Source organism: Cavia porcellus, unplaced genomic scaffold, assembly GCF_034190915.1.
Source record: "Cavia porcellus strain 051 isolate PalLab524CR breed Dunkin Hartley unplaced genomic scaffold, mCavPor4.1 scaffold_20, whole genome shotgun sequence".
In the NCBI taxonomy this organism is placed as follows: domain Eukaryota; kingdom Metazoa; phylum Chordata; class Mammalia; order Rodentia; family Caviidae; genus Cavia; species Cavia porcellus.
Window position 1 is genome coordinate 13,076,120 of NW_026947503.1, and position 24,902 is coordinate 13,101,021.

Sequence of the window (24,902 nt, forward strand, 5' to 3'; positions counted from 1 at the left end):
GCAGAAAACAATAACTGCTATCAGTTGCATTGCTGCCTACACCAGCAACCTTTTTCTCTTCAGATCCCAAGAAATTAATGAACAGATTTTATTCTGCTTAGCTTGGAAAACTGATAACATTCTCACCCCCAGGTAACGTGAAAAAGATAAAACCTTCCATTTTCTATCATTTCAAGAATAATTAAAAGACTTAAAAAATTCTTGCACCATTCTAAATTCTTTTTACTTCAGTGTATAATAATGCTGATTTATCAGATAAGACCAATTACCTATGTCCTAGGCTATGATAAACTTTTCTTTGTCTTTTGACTTTGTGAAAGGTTGAGGTTTTTAAAATGGGAAAGTGGTCTTCTTCTTAACTCTCACAAGCATCTCTGATTGATTAAAGCAATAAAGCTATTCTTTACCTTTCCTAAAGAGGATGGCATAGAACTACATCGTGAAACTATACATACAAAACAAAACCACAGTGAGAAATTTGCCAGACTGAAAATATATTAAATCATGGTATCTAAAAAATACTTTTATTGCAAAGTATATACATATGAAAGTAATCTAATCAAGATAAGTATCAAAAATATGCAGAAATTTTGAAAGTTACTAATATTTGAAAAATGAATGTGATAGTGCTCTTGGAATGAAATGGAATGGATTGGAATGGAATGGAATGAAGATGTTTTCATACATCCATGGTAGGACATATGAAAACAAACTATACACAGTCTTATGTTACAATATAGGGCATGTAAAAGGTGTATATGAAAATAAAACAAGAAAAACTGCTGTGGAAATTCTCTTGTTTGAATCCTTTCCAGAGAGTAAATTTAAAGGATTCAATTAAAAACCAATTTTCCAGAAATGAATAAGAACATATCAGTCATTTATGTTCTATATTTTGATGCACTGACGTTTTTCAGCATCTTATTTTGATAATATAACATATTTTGATAATATGATAACATGTCACCATTTCAAGGTGATTTTACAACTGATCTATTCATGTCAGTGGTAACAGTAAGCAAGCAGGAAATTCCTGATTGGAAGGAGTATGCATTTAGTGTTCACTGGATGATAAGATTGCACAACCATAATGTCCTAATTATTATCAGTCACAAACTACAAAGAAAATATTAGCTGTGTGGCTGAAATTTCCTGTGTCCTTAAAGTACTGGAAATTTGGAAAGAATGAAGAGAGACCAGTGCAGTAGGTCCTGAGTGGGCCTGCAACAGCCTCCCCACTCTTGGCCATGCGTGGCAGGCTCTGGAGTTCTAAGCAAGCAAGTGGGAGCCATCAGTTCCAGAGGCAGCCTGGGGTGAGTGCCCCCCGCACTTTCACCCAAGCCCAGCTAGTTTGGGACCCAAAATGGGCCACAGACAGGGAAATTCACAGCTTCCTTCTGGTTGCACTGGACCAGCTAGGTGGGTCGTGAGCAGGCCTGCAATGGCCTCCCTGTTCCCGGCTATGTTTTGTGGACTCTGCAGTTCTAAGCAAGCAAGTGGGCACCATCGGTTCCTGAGGCTGGGTGGCCTGAGGTGAGTGTCCCCTGAACTTTCCTCTGAGTCCAGCTAGTTTGGAACTCTTACTTGGCCCCAGACAGGGAACTTCACAGCTTCCTGTTGCACTGGACTGGCTTGGCAGGTCTTGAGCCAGCCTGCCCCACCCCAGTGATCCTCTTTCAATCAGGTGGCCAGAGTCCTGGGAGCTGAGGGTATAGAAGAGGATTTCCAACAGACCCTTGGAATAATACTTGAAACACAAAAATATAGGAAAATGACAAAACAAAAGAACAAATTACAATCTCAAACCTCCAGCACATCCCAAGAAATATTAGGAGCTATGTACATAGAAGAAAATATATGCTGACCAGTGCAGCCCCCCCAATGAGACAGAGGACGCTCTTGTTGGTAACAGGTAACTGTCACTTTATTGTTGCGGGCTCTGGCTTATATATTCGGCTGTGACAAATCACAGGCTGCCACGAGCTTCTCACGAGGAGGCAGGGCTGGAATGGGATGCGGGCTCTGGTTAATATACCCAGCTGTGGCCGATCAGGGGTTGCCACAGAATCAGCACGGGAAGAATACGGAGTGAGCACGGGGTGGCTAGTTTGGAGAGGGACATAGCACATTTCGGAAGCTGACGTGGTCCTTAGTCCTGGGTGGGGTATGGTATGTTGAGTGCCTGCGCCCAACAATATGCCATATACTTCAAATATTGGACATAATAGCACCTGAAGTAAAGAAGCAATTCCAAGAAGCTTTAAAGGAATTCAAACTAGAAATAATCTCCCAGGTAAAAGAAGAAATGATAAAAGAAATGAAGGAGATGATGAACATAACTAGGGAAGACACAGTTAGAAAATTGGAGTAACTAAACAAAAATATAGCATCCCTGGATGAAAAATATGAGAGACAGAATACATAAAGCAGATGCAAAGGGATATACAGGAAATGAAAAATTCCATTGAAAGCTGTAAAAACCACGTCAATGAAAGTGAAGATAAAATTTCAGACCTTGAAGATAAGATTGCAGCTAGTGAACTGGAAAGAAAGATCCTTTAAAAATAAAAAGGAATCAGGAAATTGAATCAACAATTGCAAGATGACACAAAGAAAAACAACATAAGACTGATAGGGATGAATGAAAAAGAAGGGGACAAAGTAAAGAACGTCAAGAGGATATTTAGAGGAAATAATAGTTGAAAATTTCCCACAGGAGAAATTGGAAACCAACATCAGGATCAGTGAAACATAAAGAACTCCAAATAGTCATAACCAAGATAAAACAACACCCAGACTTGTATAATCACCATCCCAGAAATCCAACATAAGACTCGAATATTAAAAGCTGTCAGAGAGAAAAGACAGATCACTTATAAAGGAAAACCTATCAGAATCACAGCAGACTTCTCAGCACAAACTAAAAAGTCAAGAAGAGCATGGATTGAAGTATATCAGAACCTAAAGGAAAATAATTTCCAACCTAGACTGATGTACCCTGAAAAACTGTACTTCAAAATGGATAGAGAAATAAGATACTTCCATAAGAAAGAACAGCTGAAGAACTTCATGATCACAAAGCTAACCCTGCAAAGAATATTGAAAGACAGTTTAGATACACTTAGGAAAAACCACTAAGAAAGTAGACAATCAAACAGAACAGGAAGATAAAGATGCAACAGCAGAAAGATAACATGTCAACAATAAACCATCATATAACAGTTATAACCATTAATGTAAATGGAATCAATGTACAAATTAAAAGAAAAAGAGTGGCAGAATGTATCAAGAAACAAAATTCAACCATATGCTGTCTACAAGAAACCCACCTAACCCAAAAGTGTACTCACAGACTGAAAGTCAAAGGACAGAATACAATATTTCATGCAACAAGCACCCCCCAAAAAGTGGAAGCAGCTATTCTGTTCGCAGACAATGAGAACTTTAAACCAATAATGATTAGAAAAGATAAAGAAGGTCACTACATACTGGTTATGGGGGAAAAAAAAAACAAATTATCAGTAATACAATTATAACAGGAGACCTTAACACACCATTGACACCAAGGGACAAATCAGCCAGACAGAAAATCAGCAAAGAAATAACAGAACTGAATCACACCTGTGAACAAGTGAACTTCATAGACATATACAGACTGTTCCATCCAATAACATCAGAATACACATTCATCTCAGCAGCACATGGGTCATTCTCTACAATAGACCATATATTAGCTCACAGAACATATTTAAACAAATGCAAAAGAGTTGAAATCATCCCTTGCATGTTATCGGATCATAGCACTTGAAATTAGAAATTAATGATAAAGGTTACTGCAAAAATCCCACAAACACATGGAAACTGAATAACACACTCTTGAGTAATCAGTGGGTCACAGGGGAAATTAAAGAAGAAATTAAACAATACAACCTACAAGCAAATGAAAATACAAATACAACTTACCAGAATCTCTGGGATGGAATAAAAGCTGTCCTCAGAGGAAAATTTATTGCACTGAGTTCCCACATTAGGAAAGCAGAAAGAATACAAATACATAACCAGATGTACACCTCAAACATCTAGCAAATGAGAAGGAAGTCAAGCCCAAAGGCAAAAGAAGAGAGGAAATTATAAAAATCAGAGCAGAAGTCAATGCAATAGAGACTAAGAAAACAATCCAAAGAATCAATGAATCAAAGAGTTGGTTCTTTGAAAGAATAAATAAAATCGATAAGCCCCTAGCCAACCTTATTAAAAAAGGGAAGAAAAAGCACAAATTCATGCAATAAGAAAGGAAAAAGTCGAAATCACTAGTCTCTATAGAAATACAGAAGGTCATCAACACCTATTTCGAATACCTCTACTCTCAAATATTTGATATCACAGAAATAGACAGATTCCTAGAAACATGTGAAGTACCAAAGCTAGGTCAAGAAGATGTAAAACTGCTGAATAACCCAATTTCTATTAATGAAATTTAAAATGTAACTAAGTCCTTACTGACAGAGAAGAGCCCAGGCCCAGACAGATTCACTATAGAATTCTACAAAAAATACAAAGAAGACCTAATGTCAACAATCCTCAAACTCTTCAATGAAATTGAAAGGGAAGCAATCCTTCCTAAGTCATTCATGGAAACAAATATTACTCTAGTACCAAAATCTGAGTAAGAACTATAGACCAGTCTCCCTAATGAACACAGATGCAAAAATCCTCAATAAAATATTGGCAAATAGGATGCAGGAAATCATCAATAAGATTTTACACCATGACCAAGTGGGATTCATCCCAGACATGGAGGAATGGTTCAACATATGTAAATCCATAAATATAATCCACCATATCAATAAAGCCAAGAGTAAGAATCACATGATCATCTTTATAGATGCAGAAAAAGCTTTTGATAAGGTACAACATTCATTTATGATAAGAAAATTGCAATAGATGGTCTTTACCTCAATATAATAAAGGCCATTTATGACAAACCAACAGCCAGTATCATACTAAAGGGTCAAAACCTGAAGGCCTTTACCTTAAAATCAGGTAAAAGACAAGGATGTCTCTTATCAATGCCCATATTTAATATAGTGCTGGAAATACTAGCCAGAGCAATTAGACAAAAGAGAGAAATAAAATGGGTAAAGATAGAAAAAGAAAAAGTTAAATTATCATTCTTTGCAGATGACATGATACTCAACATAGGAGACCCCAAAACTCCATTGAAAGACTGTTAGATATAATAAATAAATTCAGCAATGTGGCTAGATACACAATCAATTCTCAAAAATCAACAGCATTCCTATACACTAACACCAAAATCACTGACAGAGAAATAAGAGAAGCCACACCCTTCATATTAGCAACCAAAAAAAAATGAAATATCTAGGAATGACTCTCATGAAAGAAGTGAAGACCTATACAGGGAAAATTATAATACACTGAAAAAAGAAATTGAAGAGGATGTCAGAAAATGGAAAGACCTCTCTTGCTCATGTATAGGAATAATAAATATTGTGAAAATTGCCATTCTCCCAACACTGTTATACGAATTCAATGCAATCCCAATGAAAATACCATTGACATACCACACAGATCTCGAAAAATCACTCCTAAAATTCATTTGGAATGAGAAGAGACCTAGAATAGCAAAGATAGTTCTAAGCAGCAGAGGCAAGGCAGAGGTATCACAATCCTTGATTTGAAGTTATACTATAAAGCAACTGTAGTAAAATCAACATGGCACTGGAATAAAAACAGAGCTGAAGATCAATGGAATTAGAATGGATTAGAAGATACAACCACAACTACAAACACACTCAATCACCATATCTTTGATAAAGGGGCAAACAGGTTCACTGGAAGAACGACCACCTCTTTATTAATTGGTGCTGGAAAGACTGGCTCTCCATATGCTGAAAACTAAAGTTAGATCCATGCCTATCACCATGTATGAAATTAAAATCTAAATGCATCAAAGATTTGAATATTAAAATGGAAACATTAAATCTATTGGAAGGCAAATGGGTAAAAACCTTTAAGAAATTTAAAAAAATAGCAGGATATATTATAGTAACCCAGTATAGAAGCCCTGTATTGCTCTCACCACCTTGTTTTGACTGATTTTCCACTATTCTGTTTTGTTTGATAGTATCAAGTTTGAGGGCAGAGGCAACCACTTTGAAGGCAATAAGTTTTACTATGATGCCCATTCTGGTTTGACTGTTATCTTCTTTTGAAGTTCTGCAATGTCTCCAATGTTTAGGTTTTATTGGTCTTGTTCTGTACTGTTTTTTTTTTTTTTTTTCAATTTTATTATACCGGATGATATAGACATATTCTTTTTTTTAAAAAAAAATTATTTAAAAGGAAAGAGGGAAAAAACAAAACTAAACAAAGTGGTGTAAGGGTACAAGTAATACAGAACTACCAAAAAAAAAAAAAAAAACACACACACACACACACACACAGTAAAAAATCACCAGTTAATAGATTACACATTATCATCTTAGAGATAGTTGCTCGAGTCACAGTATCAAAGTATACAAAGTGAACATTCAAACAGGCAGACTGCAAACCGTTGTGTTCAATGATCCAACCACAAACATTAATATGGTCAGCTATTTAACACCCCTAAACACACTTGCAGTCGTATCCTTTAGAGCACTTTTTTCCCTCTCTTTTTAAAACCAGATTTACACATTTTGGGTTTTATTACTCCTTAGTTCATATTACTTTTTTTTGGAAGAGAATAAAGTCAAATATGGCAAAACAAAGCTGTCAGTCAAAACCAAAGATAAACATAGTACATGATGTAAAAACAGAGTACAAGGTTATCAACAATGGTTACCATAATGCCTCTTGCTTCCTTAAAAAGAATTGTCTATCTCATCAGGTATTGTAAAGTTGAACAAAACAGTAGAGAACAAGACCAATAAAACCTAAACATTGTAAACATTACAGGACTTCCAAAGGAGATAATAGTCAAACCAGAATGGGCTTCTTAGTGAATCTTATTGCCTTCAAAGTAGTTGCCTATACCCTCAAACTTGATACTATCATTCAGAATGGAACAGAGTCTAATCAGTCAAAACAAGATAGTGGGAGTATTACAGGAATTGAAAACAAGTTAATAGAAATCAAAAAAGTTACTATAATGTATCCTGCTAATTTTTAAAATTTTCCCTTTAATTAAAAAAACTATAAAAATAACTAAATACTTTTTTTAATGAATAAGGGAGAGATTGAGATAAAAGAGGACATGACAGCATAACAATACAGGTCAAAGATGACTGTTTCAGCAACCTAGTGCTTCACCACCAAATAATCCAACTTAATGGTAGTTACCATAGTGTCTGTCTTTTTCCTTGAAATATTTGAATAAAACTTCATATATTATAGCTTCTAATATTTCCATATTAAGAAGCCCAGAATAAAGCCTTTCCAATTAATAAGTGAAAACTTTATAAGGCTTCAAGGCCACATAATGGGGAATTATGATTACCACATACTTTTATATATTTGAATCATTATTTACATTAGGGAAACTATTCGGTATTCACACATGCGAGATTGATTTATTTCACTTATGAGTATGATCTCAAGCTGCACCCATTTATTGATAAATATCTCAATGTGATCCTTCTTAATAGCTGAGTAATACTCCATTGTATAGAAATACCACAACTTTTTTATTCATTCCTCAGTTGATGGACACTTGGGTTGTTTTCAAGATCTGGTGAATACAAATTGTGCTGCTATAAACATAGCTGCACATATCTCACTGTGGTATGATGCTTTTAGTTCTTCTGGGAATATGCCTAGAAGTGGAATAGTTGGAAAAAATGGGACTTCCAATCTCAGCTTTTTGAGAAATCTCCAGACTGACCTACACAAAGATTGTACCAGTCTACACTCCCACCAACAGTGTAGGAGAGTTCCTTTTTCCCCACAGCCTCTCCAGCATTTGTTGTTGTTGGTTTTCTTGATCCTGGCCATTCTTTCAGGAGTAAGATTGAATCTCAGAGTGGTTTTAATTTGCATTCCTCTAATGACCAACGATGATGAACATTTTTTCATGTATTTATTTGCCATTTGTATTTCTTCCTCTGAGAATTGTGTATTCATCTCAGATGCCCATTTTTGGACTGGATCTTTGAATTTCGGGGGTCTGAGTTTCTTTAATTCTTCATATGTTTTAGACAAGAGTCCCTTGTCTGAGAGACAGTTCACTAAAATCTTTTCCCAGTTTGTGGGTTTTCTTTTCACTATGCTGGAGATTTCTTTTGACATGCAGAAACTTTTTAATAAGAAGTTGTCCCAGTTATTGATGCCGGGTAGTATTTCCCATGCGGGTTGAGTCCTGTGCATGAATTCTCTACCTAACCCTATGTCTTCAAGGTTTCTACCAAATTTGTCTTTCAATAGATTTAGTGTTTCTGTTTTAATATTCAGATCTTTGACCCATTTGGATTTTAATTTAGTACATGGTGATAGGCATGGGTCTAGGTTTAGTTTTGGCAAATGGAGAGCCAGTTTTTCCAGCACTATTTATTAAAGAGACTGTCATTCTTCCAGTGAACCTGCTTGGCTCCTTTATCAAAGATAAGGTGGTTGAGTGTGGTTGTAATTGTGGTTGTATCTTCTAATCTATTCCATTGATTTTCATCTCTGTTTTGATTCCAGTACCATGTTGATTTTACTACTGTTGCTTTGTAGTAAAACTTCAAGTCAGGGATTGTGATGCCTCCTGCCTTGCCTTTGCTGCTTAGAATTGCCTTTGCTATTCTAGGTCTCTTCTGGTTCCAGGTGAATTTTAGGAGTGATTGCTCTAAATTTATAAGGTATTTTGATGGTATTTTTACTGGGATTGCATTGAATCTGTATAACAATTTTGGGGGAATGGCCATTTTCACAATGTTTGTTCTTCCTATCCATGAGCAAGGGATGTCTTTCCATTTTCTGAGATCATCTTTAATTTCTTTTTTCAGTGTATTTTAGTTTTCCCTGTATAGGTCTTTAACTTCTTTCTTAAGAGTAATTCCTAAATATTTCATTTTTTTGCTTGCTAGTGTGAAGAGTGTGGTTTCTCTTATTTCCCTCTCTGTGATTTTGTTGTTAGTGTATAGGAATGCTATTGATTTCTGAGTATTGATTTTGTATCCAGCTACATTACTGAATTTATTTATTATATCTAAGAGTCTTTCAATGGAGTTTAGGGGGTCTTCTATGTAGAGTATCATGTCATCTGCAAACAATGATAATTTAAATTGTTCTTTTTCTATCTTTACCCCTTTTATTTCTCTCTCTTGTCTAATTGCTCTGGCTAGTACTTCAGTACTATATTAAATAGGAGTGGTGATAAAGGACATCCTTTCTTGTGCCTGATTTTAAAGTAAACGCTTTCAATTTTTGGCCATTTAGTATGATGCTGGCTGTTGGTTTGTCATAAATGGCCTTTAATATATTGAGGTAAAGACCATCTATTCCAATTTTCTGTAAAGTTCTTTTCATGAATGAATGTTGGACCTTATCAAAGGCTTTTTCTACATCTATAGAAATTATCATGTGATTCTTATTTTTGGCTTTATTGATATGGTGGATTACATTTATGGATTTACATATGTTGAACCATCCTTGCATTCCTGCGATGAATCCCACTTGGTCATGGTGTATAATTTTCTCGATGATTTGCTGCACCCTATTTGCCAATATTTTATGGAGGATTTTTGCATCTGTGTTCATTAGGGAGATCAGTCTATAGTTCTCTTTTTTAGTTGGGTCTTTCTCAGGTTTTGGTACTAGAGTAATATTTGCTTCCAGGAATGACTTAGGAAGGATTGCTTCCCTTTCATTTTCATTGAATAGTTTGAGGAGTGTCAGCATTAGGTCTTCTTTGTATTTCTTGTAGAATTCTGCTTTGAATCCATCTGGGCCTGGTCTCTTCTTTGTAGGTAAGGACTTAATTACATTTTCAATTTCATTAATAGAGATTGGATTATTCAGCAGTTTTACAAACTCTTGATCTAGATTTGGTATTTCATGTATTTCTAAGAATCTGTCTATTTCTTCTGTGTTATCAAACCTTTGAGAGTAGAGGTTTTTGAAATCGGTGTTGATGATCTTCTGTATTTCTATAGAGTCTGTAGTGATTTCACCTTTTTCATTTCTTATTGCATGAATTTGAACTTTTTCTTCCCTTTTTAAAAATAAGGTTGGCTAGGGGCTTATTGATTTTATTTATCCTTTCAAAGAACCAACTCTTTGATTCGTTGATTCTTTGGATTGTTTTCTTAGTCGCTTTTGCATTGATTTCTGCTCTGATTTTTTAATTTCCTCTCTTCTTTTGGCTTTGGGCTTGACTTGCTCTTCTTTTTCTAGCTGTTTGAGGTGTAGCATCAAGTTATTTATTTGTATTCATTCTGTTTTCCTGATGTGGGAACTCAGTGCAATATATTTTCCTCTGATGACGTCTTTCATTGCATCCCACAGATTCCGGTAAGTTGTATCTGCATTTACATTTTCTTGTAGGTATTGTTTAATTTCTTCTTTAATTTCTTCTGTGACCCACTGATTACTCAAGAGTGTGTTATTCAGTTTCCACATGTTTGTGGGATTTTTGCAGTATCTTTCATCATTAATTTCTAATTTCAGAGCGCTATGATCCGATAACATGCAAGGGATGATTTCAACTCTTTTGCATTTGTTTAAATATGTTCTGTGAGCTAATATATGGTCTATTTTAGAGAATGATCCATGTACTGCTGAGAAGAATGTGTATTCTGATGTTGTTGGGTGGAACATTCTGTATGTGTCTGTCTATCAAATCCATTTGTTCACAGGTGTGATTCAGTTCTGTTATTTATTTGCTCATTTTCTGTCTGGTTGATCTGTCCCTTGGTGTCAATGGTGTGTTAAGGTCCCCTGTTACAATTGTGTTACTGATAATTTGAGTTTTCATTTCTGTAAATAGTTGTTTTATATAACTGGGTGCTCTGGAGTTTGGTGCATATATATTTAAGATAGTTATCTCTTCCTCTTAGAGTTTTCCCCTAAGAGTATGTAGTGACCTTCTTTGTTCTTTATGGTCATTGTTGGTTTAAAGTTCACGTTGTCTGCAAACAGAATGGATACTCCTGCTTTTTTTTTTTTTTTTTTTTTTTTTTTTTTTTTTTTGGATTGCTGCTGCATGAAGTATTGCTTTCCATCCTTTGACTTTCAGTCTGTGAATATACTTTTGGGTTAGATGGGTTTCCTGTAAACAGCATATGGTTGGATTTTGTTTCTTGATCCATGCTGCTAGTCTGTTTCTTTTGATTGATGCATTGAGACTGTTTACATTAGTGGTTATTACTGTTAAATGCTGGTTTATTGTTGACATGTTATCTCTCTGCTGTTGCATCTTTATCTTTCTGTTCTGTTTAATTATCTGCTTTGCTTAGTGGTTTCTTCTTTTGTGTATCTAAACTGTCTTTCAATATTTTTTGCAGGGTTGGTTTGGTGTTCATGAAGTTCTTCAACTGTTCTTTGTCATGGAAGTATCGTATTTCACCATCATTTTTGAATAATAGTTTTTCAGGGCACATCAGTCTAGGTTGGAAATCATTTTGCTTTAGGATCTGGAATACTTCACTCCATGCTCTTTTTGACTTTATTGTTTGTGCTGAGAAGTCTGCTGTGATTCTGATAGATTTTCCTTTATAATTCACCTGTCTTTTCTCTCTGACAGCTTTTAATAATCTATTCTTTTGTTGGATTTCTGGGATGGTGATTATTATATTTCTGGGTTTGTTTTATTTTTGTTATGACTATTTGGCGTTCTATATGCTTCACTGATCCTGATGTTGGTTTCTGATCTCATGCTTGGGAAATTTTCAGCTATTACTTCTCTAAATATCCTCTTGACATCCTTTAAGTTGTCTCCTTCATTTTCATTAATCCCTATCAATCTTATGTTATTTTTCTTTGCATCATCTTGCAGTTGTTGAATTGTTATTTCCTGATTCCTTTTTATTTTTAAAAGATCTTTCCTTTCCTGTTCACTAGCTGCAATCCTGTCTTCAAGGTCTGAAATTCTATCTTCACTTTCATTGAGGTGGTTTTTACAACTTTGAGTGGAGTTTTTTATTTCCTGTATATCTCTGTGCATCTGCATTATGTATTCTGTTTATTTCTTATATTGCTCACCTAGGGATTCTATCTTTTTGTTTAGTTCCTCCAGTTTTTTTAACTGTGTTTTCTTTAGATATGTTCAGAATCTCTTTCTTTTTTTTTATCATTTCTTCTTTTACCTGGGAGATTATTTTGAGTTTGGATTCCTTTAAAGCTTACTGGAGTTGCTTGTTAATTTTAGTAGCTATTATGTCTGATATTTGAGGTGAATGGCATATATTTTCTTCTATGTACATCACTCCTAGAGTTTCTTGAGATGGGCTGGAGGTTTGAGATTGTAATTTCATCTTTCGTTTTGCCATTTTCCTATATTTCTGTGTTTCATGTGTTATTTGAAAGCTTCCTCAGGGTCTGTTGGAAATCCACTTCTATGTTCGCAGATCCTGAGACTCTGGCACCCAGTTCCCCAAGCTACTGGGCCTGTAGAACCAATGGCCCTCTTCTGCTTGTTTAGAACTCCATAGTTCCAGGGCTCCAGGGACACTGTGTGCCCATCTGCTTCCTGGAAGTTCCACAGTTCTCCAAGTGCAGCCAGAATGAGGAGGTGGATGTAGATGCCTCAAACCCTCTTAAGCACTTCACTGCACCTGGAAGCCTGGAGGGTCCCAAACATTTTGGGCTTGGGCAGAGCACCCTGAGCACTTACTGCAGGCTGCGGGGCCTCTGGAACCTGCGATGCTTGCCTGCTTGCTGAAATATCCACAGTCCTCCAGGCACATGGGGAGGCAGATGCAGGTGCCCCAGATCCGCCAGCCTTTCCTCTGCACCCAGATGGTGCAGTGCAGGGATCCCAAATAGGCTGGGCTCCAGGGATAGTGTGCGCTCGCCTGCTTGCTGGAAGCTCCACAGTTCTCCAAGCCTAGGCAATTCTTTTTAAGGTATCAAGAGGCATTATGTTAACCATTGTTGATTACCTTGTATTCTGTTTTTACATCACGTACTATGTCCAACCTTTTTTTGACTGTTTTGACTGACTGCTTTGTTTTGTCATATTTGGTTTTATTCTCTTCCAAAAAAAAGTAATAAGAACTGTGGCACTAATAAAACCTGAAATGTGTAATTGTTATTGTAAAAAAGAGAGGAAAAGCAAGTGCTTTAAAGGATACAACTGCAAGTGTCATCAGGTGTATAAGATAGATGACCATATTACTAAGGTTTTGTTGGGTCATTGAACACAACTGTTTGAAGTCTGACTGTTTGAATGTCCACTTTGTATGCTTTAATTTTGTAACTTAAACAATCATTTCTAAGATGACAATATGTAATCTACTAACTAGTGATTTCTTATTATCTATTTTTTGAAAGTCTATTTTACTTGTACCCTTTTACTGTTTTGTTTTGTTTTTTTCTTTAAATAAAAATTTTAAAAAAGTATGAAGAGATTTTCAAACCTAAAAAGAGAGTTTATGTTGCATTAAGATGTCCAAGTACATGTCAACAGTAAGAGGGTGTAAAAATTTCCGCACTTAAAAATTTATAATTTTTATCTTAAATATATCTTGCATGTAGTGACTATTCTTTTCCATGCACTGCATTTGGATACTATACCTTTGGTTTTACATCTTCGATTTAGTGAACATGGCTTCATTGCTTTGCTCTCTATTAGGTAAATGTAGGTAGTGTATACCTCAACACTTTCCTACTCAAAGACCACAGATTGTGAACTTCTTAGTGATCACTGTACATTGCTAAGCAAGCTAGACACATTTTCAGAATTGTCAAGCACTGACTTTTCTACTGATAGTTCTTGAAACCATTCTGAAGCTACTTTTTTCCTCAAAAAGAGAAGTTGAATAAGAAAAATGTATCACATATTTTATTATATAATTTAAAATCCAATGAAAATCCCGTGTTATCATATCTCTCAGAAGTTTATGCTGAGAAATGGTAACATAATTTGACATTCATAGGGCATCATTGACAACTTCTTGTTGGTGATTTGCTGCATTCTCTTTACCAGAATCCTATTGAGGATTCTTACATCTATGTTCACTAGAAAGGTTTTTGTTGGATCCTTCTCTGGTTTTGGTATCAGAATAATGCTTATTTTCAGGAATTCATTTGGGAATTCATTTGTTTCCCTTTCAATTTTCTTAAATCATTTAAAAAGTAGTAGTATTAGGTAGGTCTTCTCTGAATTTTTCCCAGAATTCAGCAGTGAATCAATTAAAGGGCCTGGGATTTTCATCGTTGATAGGCTTTTAAGTATATCTTCAATTTCATTGACTAATATTGATTTATTTAAAATATTTATATCTTCTTGATTCAGCTTTGGTAACTTTTATGTATCTGTACATTTCTTCTGTTTTTATCATTAAAATACAGTTTTTCAAAGTAGGTGTTGCTCTTTTTATGGATTTCTGTTGAATCTGATGTGATTTCACTATTTTCATTCCTAATTGTGTTGATTGTAGTCTCTTCTTTCCTTTTATTTTGATAAAACTGACTAAGGGTTTGTCAATTTTATACAACATTTAATGGAAACATCTCAGACTCATTGATTGTATTGTTTTATAAGTCTCTATTTCATTAACCTCTGCTCTGATCTGTATAATTCCCTCCCTTTTTAAAAGATTGGGTTTGATTTGCTCTTTTTTTGCTGGAAGCTTTTTCTAAGTTCAGCATAATGTTTATTTAAGATCACTCTTTTCTTTTCCTGATATAGGTATTTGCCACTTTAATTTCCCTGGTAAGACTTCTTTCATTGTGCTTCATAAGTTTTGCTATGCTACACTGGCATTATTGTTTATTGTGGACACTCTCTCATCGCTTCTTTAATTTCATTTGTAACCCATTAGTTAATCAAGAGTGTTAATTTCTATATGTTTATCAAGTTTTTGTGATTTCTTTTGCCATATGCATGTGATAATTTTAATTCCCTTGTTTATTTAAGCATTTCTATGAGCTAGTATGTGTTGTATTTTGGAAAATGTCCCAAGTGCACCTAAGAAAAATGTATTTTCCAACGTTGTGGAGTACAACACTCTGTAGACATCTACTAAGTCCATTTATTCAAGGGTTTGGTTCAGTTCCAATATTTCATTTTTTTACTTTTTTGTCTAGTTCGTCTTCTACCTGTGACAGTGGAGTACTGAGGTCCATCATCACAAATGTATTAATGATTATTTAATGTGTAATTTTTTAAAATATTTTTTTACATTGTTTGATTCACTGGTATTTTGGGGCATATATTTATAATCTTTTTCATTACTGTGATCAATCTTATTTTATTCTTCACATTATCTAGCAGCTGCTGGATTGAGTCCTCATGATCCTTTTGATTTATTTATTTATTTATTTACTTTTCGTACTGGGGATCGAACTCATGACCTTGCACTTTGCCAGCCTGGTGCTTATGCCACTGAGCTAAATTCCTTGCCCAGATCCTTTGATATTTTTAAGAAATCTTTCTTCTCATTATCACTAGTTGCAATCCTGCCATCTAAACCTGATATTCTGTCCTCACATTGGCTCATTCTGTGGTTTATACTTTTTATATGTTTATGTATTCTGCTGTTTATACTTTATATATTTATATGTTTTTATGTTTCATGTTATATGTTTCATTTTTTTGTTTTTATATGTTTCACATGCTTTTTATATGTTTTATGTGCATTTTTATATGCTTTTATATGTTTATACTTGTTTATACTTATTAATCTCCTGGGTATCTGTTTGAATCTGATTCATGAATTCCATTTTTTTCTGTATGCTTTGCGTTCATTGTTTCTATCATTTTTCTAAGCTCCTCTATTTATTTTATCTGCATTTGTTCTGGAATCTCTAAGCATGTCTTTCATTATGATCACTATCTCTAGTTATCTGAGAAATTATTTCTAATTTTAATTTCTAGAATCTCATTCATTTACTTTGTTACTTCTGCTGTTTCCACATCAGAGGCCAGGTGGGTGGCTTTTGCATAATGCTACCTCATTGTCCCTCATTTTGCTGTTGGTGAGCTGGAAGTCGGGGGTTGCATCTTGTTGAAGTGTTGTCTCATTTTTTTATTTTTTTAATTCCTCAATTGATGTCTGTAAAATGCCTAACATGAATAGTCTCTTTTCTAATATTTAAATCCCTTAGGATATGTGTACTTCTCAGGGGTATGTTACAGGTGAAGTTGACTTTTGAGATTTTAGTCCATTATGTGATCCTATATTTTCAATTGATTGGTGATGGGAAGTTGCTGTCTACCTTTCCTTGATCCTGATTCTTTGGCACTGCCTATAGTATTTTTTGTGTGTGTGTGTTTTTCCATTTTATCGCTACCACGGATCGAACTCACGACTGCCTGCTTATAAGGCAGGCGCTTATGCCGCTGAGCTAAATCCCCAGCCCCTATAGTATTTTTTATGAACCTTAGGCAACCTCAGTCTTATACCAGGAAGAGCAGCTAATTAGAATAATGATATCACCTTGACTAAACTGCTACCATCAGTGATAGTATACCACCAAACACAATCTAGAAAATGACAGACTGTGGTAACTATTAATTTGCCAACTTTAACTGTAGGAACTATATTTATGATTACATTAGAAAATCTAAAACTAATTAGAAAATTGTAAGCAGCAAATATTCCATCATATGGTGATTTTTCCCTAATGGGAGAAAATTTAAAATGGGTTGGGAGAAAATAGAGAAACAGAAGAAGAGGAAGAGATTAGTAACAATCCTAGAGGAAAAAGGAAGATCACACAAACTTTGGGAAACTGGTGAAGAAGACAGGAGGGAAAAAGGAAAAAATGACAACAAAATTAGAAACCATGTTAACCTTCATATAAAAAAACAAGGAAAACAATACAACAAAACAAAACAAAACAAAGTGAGAAAGAAAAAAGAAAGAAAGAAAACCATAAAAAAAGTGTCTACCTCAAGGCAAGTCTCTGCTGTCACTGGTGGATAACATGGGCAGAGCCCATATTCTAGTTGTTTAATGCCAGCAGGGTAGTAGATTAATTCCAGTGACCCTACACTTTAGCTCCACTGAAGTTCAGGGTAATTTGTGGTTGTGAAACTGGAACCAGACATGTTCACCCTGAAGCTGTCCATGTTCTCTCTTGGCAGGAACTCAGATCCCTTGCCCTGTCACTTGCAGCCACTAGATGTAGCCACCTGTAGCTGTACTGAGATCATAGTTCCCAGTGGCCCCTCTCCCAGATGACTGCTAGCCAGTTGCCCTCTCTCGGGGCCTATCTGCACCTGAATAACTCACCAGCCACTGCAACTCACTCCCACAGCCACTGCAGCTATGTCCAAATTTTCAATTTTCTACTCCATTCTCATTCATTTTTCTTTTCCAATATTTTAAATACACTTTGCAAGTGTAGTTGCGCTTGTTAGGTCTGAGAAGAAGAGGGAAGAGGGGAGAGGGAGAGGTCGAGGTCCGTGGAAGGAGTGGAGTGGAGTGGATGGCCGTGAAAGTAGTGGGCAGCGGTGGCTTTATTTCGGGAGTGCGGGGAAAGACCCCCCCCCCCCCCGACCCCGGGCGCAGCCTCTCCACTGCACCCTGGCCGTGGTTATTCTGGGGAGAGGAGACTCGTGCACTGGCCGCTGGAATCTGGTGATCTCTCTCTTTCTGGCGATCTCTCTTTCTGGCGATCTCTCTTTCTGGCGATCTCTCTTTCTGGTGATCTCTCTCGGACACGTGGCATGGGGGAATCTAAATAGCCTAAGCTTAGGGCAGTGCCCTAAGGCCATTAGAGATGCACCGGTATTTCATTGGCACACGTTTAGCGCCAGAAAGCAGGTTCCTAGGGAGGGGGTATAGGGTTACAGTCAAGTCTATAGGGGGTGGGGGGAGGCAGGAGTTTTCTAACTTAGCTGCAGCCTTTCCTGGTTACAGTGTCCGGTCTGGGCCAGCAACTCTTTCAGTGCTGTTGTAAATCTATCTATCTATCTATCTATCTATCTATCTATCTATCTATCTATAAGTGTGTATGTGTTTGTGTGTGTGTGTGTACTCATAACTATAAACTTTTTATAGTTGCCATTCTAGTCATACTGTGGATAAAATTATGGACTTCAGAGTTCATTTTTCATGGTCTCACCTTATATTAATCTCATAAACTGTATATTAACCAAAGGCTCAGATTCATTTGTTGTAAAATAAAAGAAAATATGATTTATGATAGATGTTATGAAATATTACAATATTTTATAAAATATTCAACAACTTTAAAATATTAATTATTATACTTTCCCTACAAGTCAAAATGTCATGACAAAATGTTTGCTTTTCTAAATGTCATAATTGCTTAATTCTCAACTCACTATGATAACATTGGCAAGTTAATATGGTACTTTTTTTTATAAAGTTACCATCAAATTGCTTCTGATTTGAAGTTCATGTGATATTCAAACCCAGCCCCTAGTGGGTTGGTACTGTTTCCTATAGTTTTTTATTCTTGAAAATTCTCATCTACACTGTGTTTATGACCTTAATCAGATGCCCTCTGTAAAGTTGTGTGTGCCTTGTCATGTTCCATGATTTACATCTTATTTCACCATATGGAAACAATATGAATCATTACTTAGGTGCCTGAATAAGGGTATAGACAATCTAGTTATCTTAATAAAGGCTAAAAAATACCTAAAATAATTCAGAGAGCAGAAGAAGTTGGAGACCAATCGCACGCACAGAGCTAAAGCAAGGCAAGCCTTGAGAATAAGGAGCTGCAGGTAAGGCAAGTGAACAGACTGTTCTGAGAACGCAAGGTGCCCCAGGCAAGCCAAACAAACAAGTTGTTACGCAGGGAAGCTTCAACTTACTATAACTTCCCAAGTACACAAATAAACCAGCTGCAGTCTTGGGCAGCTCATTTTCTTCCACCGGGAGAGAAGGCCAGCCCTGACCTCATTCTTCTGCATTCTGACTCTTTGTCTACATTTCTTCATCTTCCACAATCATCCTCACCAGGAAATTCAAGAGGAAATTCACTGAACATGGTAAAACAAAAACAATCATGTAGTATAAACGACCTCTTTAAAATTTTTCCACTGCAAATATCTACGCGTATTTTATTTAGTAATGAAAACAATTACTAAACAACTGTTGATCAGTGTTTCTACAGTCTCAACAATACTTATTTATTACTAAGAATTGAAAGAAGTATAGGGCTCCATCTTTTTAAATCAATGAAATTTATTTATTAATTTATATGACAGTGTAAATTATGAAATAAATTCATTTAAATAAAGAAGCAACAATTATTGCTTAACCTCCCAAGACTCAGTAGCCCCATGCAATTGGTGTGAATATAGAAGACTCCATCATTATGAAAAGTTATAACCACTAAACAATAAATCTCATGACAGTATAAAAAATTATGTAAACATGTTAAATACAAGTGTGGCCTATTGAGTGATTTACATTTGTGAAGAGAGTCTATTAGGTTGACATGTCCTTGTGAAATACTGCTTGCTCTGACCAAAGAGTAGCTGAAGAATGAATGGTGGTTTCTTAGCTTGTGACTCTTTAAATTGGCCATTACACTGAGGTTGGACCAGTACTGTTCTTCTGGGCTGTAGAATTCTTGACCTTCTCCCTATTATCTCTATAAACTGTTCAGTTTTCACAGTTTTAATCCAGTTAATGTAATACATTTGAATTATTATTACTTTTAAAAATTCAAATATGCTACTATTATTTGTTGTAGATACCTGATCACTAGACTATAAGCCTTTAATAAGAAGTTCCATTTTTATAAAAAGCAGTGAGCATTTTACTATGTAAAATTAGGACAGACTCTATTACCAATTAATAGTTTTTAAAATATTAACATTTTATTCAAGATAAATACATTAGTGTTTTTTTTTTTTCTTTTTAATACTGGAAATCAAACTCTCAACTTCCTGTTTGCCAGGCAGAATAATCTCTTTTAAAATTATCAAAAAGGAGCAGAAAATGGCAAAGTGGACAGTAACAAAATTTATATTTGTTTGATATTTGGAGTCCAGACACTTAGAAAATAACTGAAAAATAAAAGCAGATCAGAAAGAATGAGGCAGGTACTGACAGGACAATTTGAAGCTCTAGAGAAGCTGAAGAAGTGGACTACAGTGCGGAGAGAAGAATGAAGCAATCTGGAAGCACGCCCTGGCTCTGAGGAAGGAAGAACAGACAGACAGACAGACAGACAGACAGACAGACAGACAGACAGACAGAAAGTGAGCCTCTAGGGAGAAATGGTGGGCTGGTCCAGCAGTATGGGATCCAGGAAGAAACTAAGACTTCTGTGAACTGTGAAGCATCCTGGGGTGTGAATGAATGGCTTATTCCCAATTCAGGAATGTGGCTAGGCATGGTTTTGCTGTTGCACAAGGCAGGTAATGCAGGAGAGAGATTTGAGTGTGGTGCTCACCAAACTGCAAGAGAGTGCTTCATCAGGTAACATTTTGGAAAAGAGTTGATTACTTAAGTTTGGGATTCAGAACAACAACAGCAAGAACAATCACCAACCACTTCAAGGTTCCACAGAGACTGAGGGAGAGACATCTTCAGAAGAAAGTTGTGGACAGTGCAAGGGTTAGAGAATCCTGGAGAAAGACAGTCTTATGCTTTCTAGCACTGATGTATAAGTGACCAGGCTCTTTCTTCTCCATGAACACTATGATGAATTTGTTTACACATGTATTAAACTATGAGACATTCTCTAAAATAAGTTCAAATGCACTTTAATTTTAGACACTCTACATGACCCTAAAATTATTGCCTCTACTCCAAATAAATCACAGCCAAAATAAATGAAGCATTCAAAATAACATAATTCTCATTTGTCTAAAATTCTGGTGTTATGTGGATGATAAGATGCAGTTAGTTATGACAAGTGGTAGATCTAAGGTGACCACTGAATCCATCAACATTTTTCCATTTCTAAACCATCTTTAAAGAAATTCGTAAGTGAGGTCACACCATCCTGATGGTAGTACAGGAGAGCAACCAAGCCATCTGGATTCATGTCTGAACCAATAAAGAATTGGTAGTTTTTGAAATTAGCAAGAATGTGCTGGGTTTGTTCTACAACTCCTTTCATAAACAGTTTTGCTCTTTCTGGTCTTTATTAAAGTTTGCTGTTGATTAATTTTATATAACCTTTGATGTGCTTCTCTTAGGCCTCTTTTCTGAAGCTGGTTTTCTGCCTGTGATAGTTCATGACAATATCAACACCAGTGACTACTGTGCTTTCAATGCCTGTGCCTTCTGGGCCTTCCGCAGAGATATTTCCACCAGTGAGCAGTCTTCAGTGTTACCCTCAATTCTCCTGACCAGCTTGCCCTCCACTTTCAGGCACAGCCCATCTGTGATCCTTTGAATCTTTATATTGAGAACATCTCATCATAGCTGAGATGGGGTCCCATAGGTAATTGTGATAGTGGCTAAAGGGAGATAATTCTGTACTATCTTATCAGGAACCGGGAGCTCAGAGTAAGTGTGGTGCAGCTGGAGTGGTACCTAATTCTTTTATTCTTAAACTTGTATTTTCTCCTGTACTCTCCTCCCCATCTGGTCTAAATATTTACCTCCTAGAAATTGTTGGATCTATAATATAACCCATGTTACTTTGTAATTAGCTCAATGTGTACTTTAGTCCCATTTTTTTTTAAACCTGGAGGAAAATGTAATATAGATACAAATATACAGACACTTCAATATACATGCACAAAGTATGGTCAAAATCTATGGTGAATGTTTTAATTTAAAAATACTGTATAAGACATATTGTCATTAATTCTTGTTTTGAACATACTTACAGCATTGTTATTACCACTATCTGAAGCAGTTTTGCAATTCCTCTTTTGTGGATGTCTTCAGTTATACTGTGGTAGTTCTCCTAATGTCCTGAATCAATTCAAAACACTTATGTAATCAGAACTTTTGAATTTGAGGAAGATCCAGAAATCTCACTGAAACAAATCTCATAATTAAAGTGAAAGAAGACACACTTTAATATTTTTATGCATCTCCCTTTCCAACTGATTCCACTGAGCATTAACATTCACTGTGTGTGTGTGTGTGTGATTGCAATTCAAAAAGACTCACAATATGTCATTTAATGTATTTATTTTTTGTTTGTTTTATCTTTTGATAAAGGGTCTTGCTCTAAAATTTAGATTGGCATTTAAATCACTATGTAACCCAAGCTATCCTCAAACTCATAGTGGTCCTCCCAACTCAGCCTCCTGAGTGCTGGGTTTACAGACCTGCACCACTACCTTGACCTTCTTACTGTATCAAAAGAATAATACACATACATTTACACATACACAGAGATATGAATGCTTTGCACTTTCAAATGAAATGTGTGATTATAAATATCAACCATTATGAGGTATCTAAAAAAGCCATTCACAATGAAGAAAGTACAAAGAGATTAGATGTACCTACTTAACTGATCTTTTGTAAAAATCAGTTTTACAAGATCATTTTAGAAAAGTTAATCTTGTACCAGTTTTGGAAACTTTCTAAATTACTCAGTGGTAGGCTTTGTTTTTTCCTAGTACAAGAACTTCTTAATCTTAGAACAACTGAGTAACATGTTATTATTAAACAGCATGGTTCTTACCAAACCACAAATGATTCAGTTTACATTTAAAATGTTGTCTTACTATTCTGCATGAAATGGAAAAGTTATCAGTGTTTCTTGGAGTCATTTATTCACCCAGTAATTTGTTTTTTTACCCAATACTAGACCCATGGTTTAGTATCATAACTACATAACCGCTAATGAATGAGTTAGTATGTGTAGACTTATTGTTGTTCTATATTAGCCAAAGGTATTCAAAATGAGCTTCAATAGAACATCACAAAATAAATTAAAAGAGGTGCATGAGTTGACAATCTATGTTCTTACTCCCTTGAAACTGCTATTTCCTAACAGTCAATTTACCTTTTATGGTCCTGATTTTCTTCAATGAAAGTAGAATGATTTTATAATATTGACCTCTACCCCCTTCTTAAAATGCTCCTTTCTACTGCTTCTCTTGATGACTCTCATCTTTAGTGCTACTTTACTTCTCCAGTACCTTTTATTCAGTCTACTTGATATTCATCCAACTTCACCTCTTGGTACTTTAAATACTGAGATTGTGGCAGTGTTTACAATACCTGGTTTATATTAGAATTATCTGAAAAAATGTTTAGAGTTAAATTTTTAATTTCCTGCATTGCTGATATATATTTGGTAGATTTAGGTCAAAGTTAGTGTAAGTTTTCTTGAGTTGCCATAACATAGTAAAATAGACTGGATGTTTGCATTTTCCTACATTCTGGAACGTTAGCAGTTTCTGATGAGGTATCAGCAGGGTTAGTTTCCTCTGATCCACAGCCAAGATTATCCCAGCCATTAAGATGGTCATCCTTTTCTCCTTCCCTTCATATCATTTCCTTTCCATTTGTGTGTGTTTTCAAATTTCCTTTTTCCAAAAAAAAAAAAAAAGTTATAATGATTGATGTCCATCCCAATGACTTTTTAACTTCATGTAAAATCTTGTCTCCAAGTAAGTTTATTTGCTGAGGGACTGAGAGTTAGAATAACCATACATACTGTAGTGGGGCAAGGGACAGTTCAACCCATAATGCAGTTAAGATAATGTTATGGTTTGTGTCTAGATGTTCCCCCAAAGTCTCATGTGGACAAGGGTAAAAGGTGGCTGGATCTAGAGCCTGTGATGCAGTGACTAAGCATGGAAGCTCATTGATTGTTTTGATATTCTTCTGGGTAGTGTTAACGGTGCCCATACTGGGCATGAATGCCACCTACTCTAAGACCAGATAGCTTGAGTAAACATGCAAGGTACAGAAAGAAGGCTAGGGTGGTAACTTTTCTCTTGCCAGTTTCTGTCTCCTGCTTCCATGAGATATTTCTCTTCCAGGATGCCTTTCTGCTATGTACTCTGCCTTGGAAACCCCCAAAGGTGTGATCCAAAGTAAACCTTTTCTCCTTTAACTTTGGATGTTGAATATTTTATCCCAGAAATGAGAAAATTAACTAAGACAGATGAATATTTTAAAGTTGGGTTGGGCTGGGGTTTTAGCTCAGTGGTTTAAGACTCTGTCTGGCAAGTGCAAGATCATGACTTTGATTCTTTCCACCTAAAAAAGTTAGGTTACCCTTAGTGGACAAGTCTGAGAAATACTTTACGACTATGTGTTCTACATTTTATGTATTAATTTTATGTTCTGCTTTAATTCATATAAACCTGAACTATTCTGCTTATTCATACTGATCTTCCACACATCACTTCTATAGGTGTTCTTGGCACAAGAAGGAAGGTTGGGAAGCGGAGCAGGACAAGATAGAATTGACACATCTCTAGTTGCAGGCAATAGTGTACAAATTTTTGGACAAGCTGGGAAGTTATTAATTATATGCCTTTCATATCATGCCTTCCCACAAATATTAAGGTAGTGGGGACATAAAGAATCCATGTTGATAGCAATCATTAGGACAAATAAAAACATCTATGTTTAAACCTTGCTGTGTTGAGGCTATTAAAGTAAACCTTCATAAATTAATTTTTATCTAATTTTAACTATTCTTCTAGACTTAGGGTAAATGACCAAATAGGAAGAACTTTGTGAACAGTTGTTTTTCTTGCACATGAACACTTCTTAATTCTCTTTTGCTTTGATTTTTTTCTGTGGACTATATTAAGATGTACTACACAAAATGAAATTCAAGGAGGTAAAATAAGATGAATTTCACTCCATTTACAACTGTCATGCACTGAGTCA

The 24,902-nt window shown here is 35.6% G+C and overlaps 1 pseudogene; it reads right to left on the minus strand.

The window, feature by feature from the left end:
• Positions 1–21,024: 21,024 nt before the first annotated feature.
• Positions 21,025–23,524, minus strand: LOC106026933 (translationally-controlled tumor protein-like; annotated as a pseudogene).
• Positions 23,525–24,902: the final 1,378 nt, after the last annotated feature.